The sequence below is a fragment of the Myotis myotis genome, unplaced genomic scaffold, assembly GCF_014108235.1.
Source record: "Myotis myotis isolate mMyoMyo1 unplaced genomic scaffold, mMyoMyo1.p scaffold_m19_p_11, whole genome shotgun sequence".
In the NCBI taxonomy this organism is placed as follows: Eukaryota; Metazoa; Chordata; class Mammalia; order Chiroptera; family Vespertilionidae; genus Myotis; species Myotis myotis.
The window spans coordinates 21,275,560-21,286,779 of record NW_023416315.1 but is presented as its reverse complement, the minus strand read 5'-3'; positions in this window follow the sequence as shown (position 1 = coordinate 21,286,779).

Sequence of the window (11,220 nt, the reverse complement as noted above, 5' to 3'; positions counted from 1 at the left end):
CTGCCAGAACTTGAAAGGCAGAGGATAATTTTTCCGCCCTAACACCAGCGTAGAGCTTTCTGGACTTTTGTTCTGTGATAAAAGTAAGTTATTTTTCACTTTAAAATTTTATTTATATTTTACTTCCATCCAAAAACATCTTAACTAATATTTACTCTTAAAATCAATATAGTTTGCCCACATGAACAGACTGATGATTCAAGATGACTTTCAGGCAGTTCATGGTACCTACCTGGTTATTTCTCGATCCAGTTTCTTTGTTGCTATGGAAAAGCAGTCCTCAACCAAAGGTATGAGGCATGATAGTAAGAAGCTAGGGAAATTCCTTGGCAAGTAGAATGGGGAAACTGAGACAGCTGATTTAAACTGGCCTCATCCAGCACCCAGACTCACTTGCCTCCTTCTCCCTTGCACATCCACTCCCTTAAGCATTAAGCCCTGAAGACAGTGAGGTTCTGATCAGCATCAAATCATCTTAGGAACAAAGCCTCAGGTCTATTGACCACAGACACAGAGTTTTGGTCAAACTAGAGATAGCATCTAGGCCAGCGGTTCTCAACCAGTGGGTCGCAATCCCTTTGGGGGTCGAACAACCCTTTCACAGGGGTCACCTAAGACCATCAGAAAACATATATTGAATATATAATTACATATTGTTTTTGTGATTAATCACTATGCTTTAATTATATTCAGTTTGTAACAATGAAAATATATCCCGCATATCAGATATTTACATTACGATTCATAACAGTAGCAAAATTACAGTTATGAAGTAGCAACGAAAATAATTTTATGGTTGGGGGTCACCATAACATGAGGGACTGTATTAAAGGGTCGCGGCATTAGGAAGGTTGAGAACCACTGATCTAGGCCTTAGTTGTGTTTCAGCTGCAGGCTCATAAAAGCAGCAGAACCAGACAAAGTGACACCAAGGCCGACACCAGGACCAGATGCAATGATTAATGACTCCCCTACCTTAGCACCAACCAATCAGTAGAGACCACGACCCAGATTCTGTCAGTTCATTTTGATGAATCAGCATATTAAAAGACACACCTGCAAAGCTGATGAATATTCTATTGAGATTCTCCCTGGAAAACGCCCCTAAAATTCCTGCCTTTAGAAAACATAACTCTTAAGACCAAGGACCCAGCGCACACTCTCTAGAGCACTCCCTAGCCTTCTTTTTTCAGGTGTGTATCTTTGCTTTCTTTCTCCTAAACTCTAAGGGTCCCTATGAGACTTGCAACCAAGAGGGCAGTGGGCAGCAGCATCTCGTGCTGGGCTAACCCTCTGAACCAGTCTCCAAGGACCCTTCTTTTGCCTCTGTAACTTGTTTCCTGGGTCCACACAGCCCAGATGATTCACTTCTTCTGCTTCTGTGACTTTCTTTCTTGCTGAGTGTTTCCTTCCCACGTCACGCGTGGATCAGTGTAGTAGAGCTCGGGAAGTATGTCTCAGCGCTGTGGCTGTTGCAATGGTGTGAGCACACTCCACCATGACATGCTTCCTCAGCACACCAGGAAGTAGCAATGCCCGCCTGAACTAACTCCTAGAGCCACGTGCATAGTACCCAGCCTTTCAGCCATTGGTCACCTATAGCAATGTGTCTCCCTCTGATTGGTTGCCTATAGCAACGTGTCTCCCTCTGATTGGTCGCCTATAGCAACGTGTCTCCCTCTGATTGGTCGCCTATAGCAACGTGTCTCCCTCTGATTGGTCGCCTATAGCAATGTGTCTCCCTCTGATTGGTCCCCTCATGCTATATATGCCCCTGTAGTTCCTCAATTAAACGGATCTGCGTCAATGAACCTGGTCCCTGGAGTCGTGCATGCAGACGCCCTAGCGCGTTGGGGCTCCGTCGTCCTCACCCCCGAGGGACCCCCTGCTTCAGATCAGGTTTCAGGACCTGGAAGCGGAGCCGCACACAAATGAAAGAAAATACACGAGATAATTTGGAAATATTGGGGGACCAGGCGAGTAAGTCCAACTCAGGAGGAAGGACTTCCACCTGTGCTCAGGTCTTACCAAGCTTTTATTGATCTGGGATACCCCCATAGCATAGCCCTTAGGCAGGCGACCCCCCTAGCCCATCAGCAAGGATTTACATAATAATAAATGGGGGAGTTGTTTCAGCTACCACTGTCTGGAAAAACAGAGGTGGTGCCTAGCTCCAACCTTTGCTAGGGCTTCAAAGGCACCCAGCCTTGGGGGGGGGGGGGGGGAGGTTCTCTGTCTACGCTTATCAGATAGTGAAGACAATAAACTGTTTCCCACACTTTCTTCTTTTTTTTTTTTTAAAACCTCACCAGAGGATATATTTTTATTGATTTTTGAGAGAGAAAGAGAGAGGAAGGGAGAGAGAGGAACATCAATATGAGCAACATGGATTGATTGCCTCCTGTATGCACCCCAACCTAACTGGGGATCAAACCTGCAACATGGGTATGTGCCCTGACCAGCAATAAAACTGGCAACCTTTTGGTGTATGAGATTACGCTCTAGCCAACTGAGCCACCTGGCCAGGGCTGTGACTTTCTTTTTAAAGCACCAAGGCAACTCTCCGAGCAGTCCACTTGAATCTTCTCTTTTAGTGTACTTAAGCTTCGCACGCTAAGTAAACTCCCTCTCATGCACTAGAGCTCTTGGCTCTGATATATATTTTTTTTTTTTGCTGAACTCAAGAACCGAGAGCAACATTGCCAGTAACAGGTATACATGTCATTTGTTGAGATTTAAGTAAAATCTAAATAGAACAATGGTTTGTTAAACAATTTATCCTTTGTGACAAAATTCACCCACCCCAACACTAATGCAATTTTTGTCCTTGATACTTCTATAAACATAAGACAGAATGCCTGTGGACATAAAAATGTGTTTCTCAGAAAAATAGACATTTAAAAATCATGGTGGATAACATCGTTTGTGGAATGTAAAATATGAAAAGACTCCTCACTACTAAGAGCCAAAAGTAGTGATAAGAACTCAAAAAGAAAAACAAAATTGACTTCCATTTTTTTTGTTTATGCAACTCATTCTCATGTAATCACAAACTATAATAAAAATTGTAAGTATTTAAACTTGAGGTTTTGAGTTCATCTCAAGAACATTGGCAAAAGGAATCATTTTCATCTTTTCTTTGAAAAATTGGCAAAAACCTACTGTCTCCCATAAACATAACAATTATTTGTTTAGGCAGGAGGATAAAATATGGAAAGGATATTACATTTGTTAGGAAATTGGCTTCAGAGTCAGATCTATCTATCCTGAGGCTATCACTAAATTAATTTGGAGCTCAGATATCAAACCTTAACTAAATTACCTTGTCTGATAGTCTCTCCCTTCTTCTGTTGGGGAGGAAAAATTATCCTCTAACCTTTGAGTTCTCTGGCAGGACTTATAATCAAATTAATATGAAACAAATTGGAAGGAGAAAAACATTAAAGTTTAATAACATGCATGCCTCTTGTATATACATAAGAGAGACCCAGGAACACTGAGTAACTTGCCAAAATGGCAGAAGCCACCACCAGAAATACCACCTCCAGCTAAAGACAAAAGAAGTTATGGGAGATTACCAGGGAAAGCACAGCAGACAAGGGTAAGATTGTTATTCAGATTTAAGTCCCTGTCTTCTCCTTGATAATGAAGGCAAGTCTGGCACAGAGAGGGAAACTATACAATGGAAATAAATAGTTTTCCTTACAATTGGAAAAGACCTTTACAAAGGGTAACTTTGATTTTTCAAACTATCTCCCATCCCTGCTGTTTGTTAAAATTAACCAGCCTAAAATAATGAATATCCCAAAGTGGCATATGTTGGGCTGGCAAAGTCTGCTCCCCTTCACTGTAACTCAAAAGTTATTTTAAAATTAAAAAGTTTATTTAAAACATTTACTAGGCTTATGTCCTATATTCTCCTAGTGTGTTCCATGTGCTAGTGACTACAGTCAAAGATCAGACTTGCCTGGCTGGTGTGTCTCAGTGGTTGAGCATTGACCTATGAACCAGGAGGTCATGGTTTGATTCCCGGTCAGGACACATGCCGGGTTGTGGGCTCAATCCCCAGTGTGGGGCTTGCAGGCAGCCGATCAGTGATTCTCTCTCATCATTAATGTTTCTATCTCTCTCTCCCTCTCCCTTCTCTGAAATTGATAAAAATATATTTAAAAAAAAAAAATCAGACCACCCTTGTTCATGCTCAAACCATCAGGCCCACATTCCAGACAGGAAACAGGAAGGGAGTGGTTGGACCAGAACTTATTCATATGACTGGAGAATTGTACTCTTTTAGCTGAGCACACTGTTGCCTGAGGGAGGGGGAGGGGAGAGATAATTCTGTTACTAAGAAAGAAGATAAGAATGGATATTGGGTAGGCAACCAGCAGTCTGCACAGACCTCCACGTGACAATGAAAATGAAGTTGAAGCAAGGACAGTGTTCCTCTAGGGAGCATGAGCATGAAGTTTGCAGTCTGGTTAAAACCTGGATTTGATACTACTTCTGCTACTTATTAGCTATAGGGCCTCAGGCAAGCTACTCTCTGAGACCTAATTTTCTCTTGAATAAATGGGGAGAAAAAAATGTGCTTAGCAAGGTTTCTGTGAAAATTAGCTGAGATAATAAGAGGAGTTTTTAAATTATCTGCTGAAAGGTGATTATTAAGAAATATTTTTTATTGATTTCAGAGAGGAAGGGAAATGGAGAGATGAAAAATCAATGATGAGAGAAAATCATCGATTGGCTGCCTTCTACACCCCACTGCACCCCACTGGGGATTGAGCCCACAACCTGGGTATGTGCCCTGACTGGGAATCAAACCCTGACCTCTGACTCTCAGCCACTGAGCCATGCCGGCTGGGCTGAAAGGTGATTTTAAAGGAGGAGATCCAGGGTAGGAGCTGTACCTAGAAGAGACTCCCAGGACAACTTCATGTTGAAAGGAAAAGCTAATTGGTTCTCACAGGTCTGAGAATGGTTTCCAGTGGGCTGCTGACAGTAGGTTTTTGCCTTCTGGGAGGCCCCAGAGTCTTTCTGCCATAGTGGTCAAGTTCTCTGTGATGGTTAATTTTCTGTCTCAGCTTGGCTGGGCCATGGTGCTCAGATATACGGTCAAACATTATTCTAGCTCTTTCTGTGAGGGTGTTTCTGGATGAGATTAACATTTAAATAAGTGGATTTTGAGTAAAGAGACTGCCCTCCATAAGGATGGCCTCATCCAATCAGTTGAAGCCTAAACAGAACAAAACCTGACTTCCCTTAAGCAAGAGGGAATTCTGGCCTTTGGACTTCAACTGCAATGTCGGCTCTTTCCTGGGCATCCAGCCTGATGATCTCTGGACTTGAGCTGAAAATTTTGGATTTGTCAGACTTCGAAATTGCTTAAGCCAATTCTTTAAAGTCTCTCTCTCTCTTGCTCGCTCTCTCTCTCTCTCTCTCGCTCACGCTCTTGCTCTCTCATACGTGTGTGTGTGTGTGTGTGTCTTTTCTATTGGTTCTGTTTTTCTAGAGGAGCCTGAATAATACATTCTCTAACAGAAAACCCAGGGATTAACTTTACTGTAGCCTCTTTGAGCCTAGTTTCTCTGTTGGGAAAAATTGCCCTTATTAACACATATCATTAAAATATCATGTATTTGATATTATAAGATGATGACTCAATAACAAGAATACTGGTTATAGTGAGCTTCTGTTATGAAGGGTCAGTGGGGGGTGGGGAATGAACTCTTAGCTGTGTATAAATATACCTTGCCTACTCCAGCTATTTTAGGACAGACAATACCATCACACATAAGGTAGGGACTATATAAATTAAATGTAATATTGACTATATGTTTTATTCATATTACTTTTCAATACTGAGCTGGTGATTTCCTGGAATGCTTATTAATGTGAAAATTAATTGCATTTCTAAAAGCTTTTTGGAGATTTTAAAATATAATTTATTAGCAAATACAGCACAACCACAAACACTTTCCAACTGTGAATACATTTATTCATCATTCCTTGATACTTTTTCATCATACATCTCAAAGTGCATTCTTAGTATTTGGTTGGGAAAACTTCAAGTTGGTGCTGAAATAAAACTATTGAGCTGGATGTGATTTTTCTATTATCTATATTATAAAAACCCTGTGGCCCTAACGCCATAACGACCAAAGACTGGCGAGCATGGGTGGGCGGGGCTGCGCAATTTCGTGCACTGAGCTTCTAGGAAAATATAAAATTCTACATGTAATGATGACCAATTTACACAGGCAGACTAGGTAAGTGAGAAAGAAGTGATATGTCCATTTATTATTCCTGAATAACTACTTTATGACTATATGCAGGCCTTTTGATTATAAAGTAAGAATTAATTTTCCACTAAAGACAATATATAGCTTTTCTGTATTTAGATGCTTTTGATCACTTAAAGCTTACTGCTTTATTTTTAGCTTTTGCATTATAAACAGCTCAAATCATTTTATGAATCATACCAGTACTCTTCATAACATTCCCTTGAGCTATGTTGGGAATAATCTTTGGGGAATATAAGGTTAATGCAATTAATTTATTAATATAAGTATTTACATATCATAAGAGAAATACAAACATACTCTGAGTGTGTTCAATTCTTAACATTTTTACTGAGATGTAGGCTAAGTAACAACGACAATTAAATAAATGTCTTTTATATATTTTTTACCATTGGTACCTCCTATGCAAAACTTCATGTTTATGAATGTCTAAAAATATATGCTGATGATTAAATTTATAGTAAACACATACACAAAACATTACTATATTTTTCCTATGTATGTAAATGCATGTGGATAATCTGAAAGGATGCATGCTTAATTGATAACAGTGAATACCTCTGGAGAAGTAGGTCTGGGATCAGGATTGAGCTAATGTTCTAAAAGGACTTTAGCTTTATCTACAATATATAGTATATTCATTATTTTAATAAAATAATTTTTTAAATGAAGATGTTTAATGTGGTTTTTCTTCTTTGCAAAATAGAATTGCTAACAGTATTAGCCATACCCATCAACTGGGTCCCTGTAATCTCATATCACTACTTGTGACCTTGGTCACCCAATAGATGATATATAGACTCTTCTTACCACAAAGAAATGGACATGAGAGAGATTTATTCCACATGAGGCTTCCCTCATATATAGATAATGGCCAAGACAAATAATTGACCCACATAGCTCTTAAGGCTCTGTTTAGAGTTTTGTTATGCTATGCCCAGGACCAGGGCAAACACGACATGCAAAGATGCATGAAAGTAATCTTGTTCTTAAGGAAAGGCAGAGAGAATGGGCAGACATAAATTAAAGAATGAAGATAAAGTAAGAGAAAAGCGAATGGAAGTCTGAGCCAAGTCCCTGGGAAACACAGAGAATGGGGTAATGAATGATGCTGAGGACTGAGATGAAGAAGGAATCAGGGAGCAATTGTTGGACATTTAAGTGGGTTCTTTTTTACCCCCAGTTCCAGAATTTCCTTTTTTTCCCTTATTGATTAAGGTATTACATATGTGGTCTTTACCCCCCCCCCATGATCTCCCCCACCCTCCCACTCATGCCCTCACCCCCTCCTCCCCGGTGTCTGTGTCCATTGGTTTAAGTGGATTCTTAAATCAAAGTAGATGAGTGCTCGATGCACAGAAGATAATGGGCAGAGAGTCAGGCAGAATTATTAAACTCCCTAATCAAAGACTGCCAGGGGAGCCTATTGATGGTCCAAAGCTGGGTGTGTACATATTGAGGAAGGCAGAGCACAACTATTGCGGCATCTCTAAAAGGAGGAGTCAGGGAAGGTCACTCAGAGGCTGCAGTTAATCATCAGATGGTCTTTGGTGACAGGAAGGGTGGTCTGGGCAGAAGTTGGTCAGCATTTGTAAATGAGGTGAACTGGAAGAGCCATTTGTCCTTTCTATAGAACATACGAGTCTGCAGGGTTAGATTAGTTCATCTGAGGTCTTACTTGGAAGATGTGCATCAAAAGGAGCTCGGGTTCAATCACTTTGATCTTTAATAGTGTGTGTGGCACGTTGTGCTTCAGTGCAGTTGTTCTGTTTTGTGAGGCAGGATGCATTTTTCAAGCTGCATTTCTGTTTCATTTCTCAGGATCCATTTGTGCACATGTACAGGGCACGAAAGGCCATAGCCTGATTATAAGTGTTGCATGAAAATAATTACTGAGATTGGATGTCAGCTCTAAGGCCAGGCAGTGATAGATGTTTTTCTGTTCCTCGTTGCCTAGCAGGTCCCTGGGACTTTATTGGCAGCGGGACCATCCAGGGCTTCAGAGTGTGGCAGGATAGCAAGAACGAATCTGTGAGCGCTCTGATGTCAGAGCCAGAGAAGTGTGTCCAAACAGGTTGTCAAAGCAGGGAAAGCCTGAGATGAGGATGTTGAGCCAGTGTAAGAAAGAACAAAGAATAAGTTGAACAAGTGAGATTCCTAGTGATGTGCTTGCATGTAATACCAGAGGCCAAGAAGTCTGTTAAAAACCCACACACCAGATAAGAACTACATGGTCTCTGGAGTTCTTTCCATATCCAAAACTTAATGTATTCAAAGGATAAAAGACAAAGGATAAAAGAACAAGATAGACCAGATAGACATAAGAGGAAGAGGCGATCATAAAATACATACAATTTTATCAAGAATGGCTTCCTACCCACTCACTGCAACATCCCCTTGATGAGTGGTCATGTGCCCTTTCCATGAACTACTTTGAAAGGGGTCCTATACTACTTGAGAATGTGTCCATTTGTGTGTGGACAGTTTTAATATCACTGGAGGCGAAACTGGATCACCTGTAATTTCTGCTGATTATTTCTGCCTCAGGCACTATCTAGCATATAGCTTATCTTCCACACAAAAGAGACCGGCAAATTTTTGAAGGAAGTGCCCAATTTTATCATCTCACCAGTGTTCCTTATTTCTGGCTAAAATTTATTTAAAATTTTTCTTTCCATTTTTATTCTGATATACACAGAAATAAATTATAAACATACATATAATTTTTGATTTTCTATAGTTTGGATATTGATAGATATTTTTAAACAGTTAATAACCTTTCTTCATTTTAAAATAGTATTAGATTCATAAGGAAAGTTGCAGTAAAATTACAGAGTTGCCATTCACCACACACCTAGTTTTTCCTGTAGTTAACATTATTATGGTAGATTTGTTATAGCTAATGAACCAGTAAAGTCCACACTTTACTCATATTCCTTAGTTCTTACCTAATGTCAAAAAGTTCACATGCCAGTTTTCTGACCTTTATAATCCTGGTCAAAGTTCTCTTTAAATGCCCAGAAATAAACATGATTCTCCAGAAATAATGTAGCTAGGGCAGATCTCTGATAAGAACTAAATAGTGAACAAAAATAGAAAGGGAAGGGTTGGCAAACCCCAAGGACAGATGTGAGGTCAACATCTAGGAGGCTGTTTCTTAAAAGCTTCACACTTCTCATTGGTTAACTTATTTAGTCTTCCCCAACAGGCAAGGAAATAAGTGCTGTCATCATCTCCATCTTTAGAGAGGCTCAGAGAGATTACTTAACCTTCCCAGGGTCACACAGAGACACCAATCCAGGTGTCTCTGACTCAGACACTCAGTGTACCTCTCACTAGTATATATTTTTTCTTTCTTTTATTATTTTTTTTGTTTTTCTTTTACTAGTATATTAAAAAAAAATGCCATGTCTGCTATCCATGAACCACTAATTGCTCAGAAAAGATGGCAACACGAGGGGCATTTAGCCATCCTCTGCAGGTGGGTTCACCTATTTTAAAAAACATTTTAGTTCCTACGATGTGGCAGAAATGGCTGCATTTTGCAGGAGGGACTTTGGAAAGAAAAGAAGGGCAGACTGGGGGATCGGGCTCCAGCTAGTAACCAGGCTTCCAAGACCAATAAATGCTGGAAAACTTGTTTTATCATGTGATTGGAATTGGCAATAAAGAGGAACTATAATTAGGAAACCAATAGTACCCAAATCCATAAATGTGCAATTTGTACTTCTAACTAAGGTGAACAGGACATTTATCAGGGTTCAGAGGTAAATGGGTGACTCTTAGGAACCTCAAGGTTAAAAACCACTGGTTCACGAACTAGAAATCAGGCAAACTTTTTGACTCGAGGGCCACAATGGGTTCTTAAACTGGACCGGAGGGCCGGAACCAAAGCATGGATGGAGTGTTTGTGTGAACTAATATAAATTCAAAGTAAACATTATTACATAAAAGGGTACGGTCTTTTTTTTTTTTTTTAGTTTTATTCATTTCAAACTGGCCGGATCCGGCCCGCGGGCCGTAGTTTGCCCACGGCTGAACTAGATTCTATGTGGTTAAGAAACTATAAAGAAAATCCTTTCTTAAATCTTTTGATATAAATTGCCCATTTAATTGCTCATGTAAAGTAATTGTGATACGATAAGCATGTAGTGATGATTGAAGCCACCATTTATTATGCCTCTGGTACTGAGAGCCAATCTCTGCCTTAAGTGCTTGACATTCTCTCATTTAATCTTCAAAGACTGTGAGGGAGCTATCCTAATCACCATTCCACAAAGAGTGAGCTGAAGCTTAGAAAGATTAAGCACTCAGTGTTAGTAATTTAGTATTGAGCCAAAGTCTGAGGCTGGTCTGTCTGACTCCTGGATGGGGAGGAATAGGGTACACTTTACCTGCTCCAACATAAGCCGTATATGAGTTGGGGAAAGTGTGATGAGTGGCTGACCTTGACCAGGTCCACCACCTGGGTTTTGGAAATAAAGGTGTCCATCAGAGATGAAACAGACAGAAATGGTCAGCTAGTCCTGGGATGTACCAATGTGTTGTGTTATGAGGGTCCCATGGTCCAGGTGCCAGGCTAGAACTTTAGGCAAAGAAGCTAAGCCTCCCCTATGAGTGGATTGATGAGTTTGATATGTTTTATTCCAATAAACTTATGAAACCGTTTTTTTTTTTTCAAAGTAATAGGAAAAGCTGCTAGATACATCCAGGTATGAGGAAATAAGCGTTACCTACCCACGCGGGTAGGGGGAATGTGAGAAAGATTGGGGAGATGGAGACATAAATACAGGGAGAAGGAGGAGGACAAGCCTGGTGGTTGTCTTCTGAAACCACAGGGTGTTGTCTTCCTGCACGAAATAATGATGATAAACATTTTTTGCGTACTTACCAGATGCATGCATTTATGTGAGCACTTCAC